The following is an 829-nucleotide window of genomic DNA, read 5'->3' on the forward strand; positions in this document are numbered from 1 at the left end:
CATGCACCACCACACCCAGCTAATTTTTTGTATTTTTAGTAGAGACAGGATTTCTCCATGTTGGTCAGGCTAGTCTTGAACTCCCAACCTTAGGTGATCCACCTGCCTCGGCCTCCCAAAGTGCTGGGATTACAGGCATGAGCCACCGTGCCCAGCCTGTATTTTCTTATACAGTTATGTGTTAGCTTAGCAACAGGAATATGTTCTGAGAAATATAATGCAAGGCAATTTCATTGTTGCGAGAACATCATAGAGTTCTCGCAAACTTAGATGGAATGGTCTGCTACACACTTAGGCTATATGGAACAGTCTTTTGGTCCTGGAATACAAACCTATACAGCATGTACTGTAATACTGTAGGCAATTTTAATACAATGGTAAGTATTTGTATATCTAAATGTAGAAAAGGTATAGTAAAAATAAGTTATAAAAGATAAAAAATTGTATGCTTGTGTAGGGCACTTACCATGAATGGAGCTTGCAGGACTGGAAGTTCTCTGGGTGCATCCATGAGTGAATTTGAAGGCCTAGAACATTGCTGCACACTACTGTAAACTTTATAAACACACTATACACTTAGGCTGCACTAAATTTATTTAAATATATTCTTCTTTAAGAAATTAACCTTAGCTTTATAAACTTTCAATTAACAAAAATTTTAACTCTCTTGTAGGCACACTTAGCTTAAAACACTAACACATTGTACATCTATATACATTTTTTATACATCTATATACTTTTTTTTTTTTTTTTGAGATGGAGTTTTGCTTTTGTTGCCCAGACTGGAGTGCAATGGTGTGATCTCAGCTCACCACAACCTCCACCTCCC

Source organism: Mandrillus leucophaeus, unplaced genomic scaffold (assembly GCF_000951045.1).
Source record: "Mandrillus leucophaeus isolate KB7577 unplaced genomic scaffold, Mleu.le_1.0 Scaffold983, whole genome shotgun sequence".
Lineage (NCBI taxonomy): Eukaryota > Metazoa > Chordata > Mammalia > Primates > Cercopithecidae > Mandrillus > Mandrillus leucophaeus.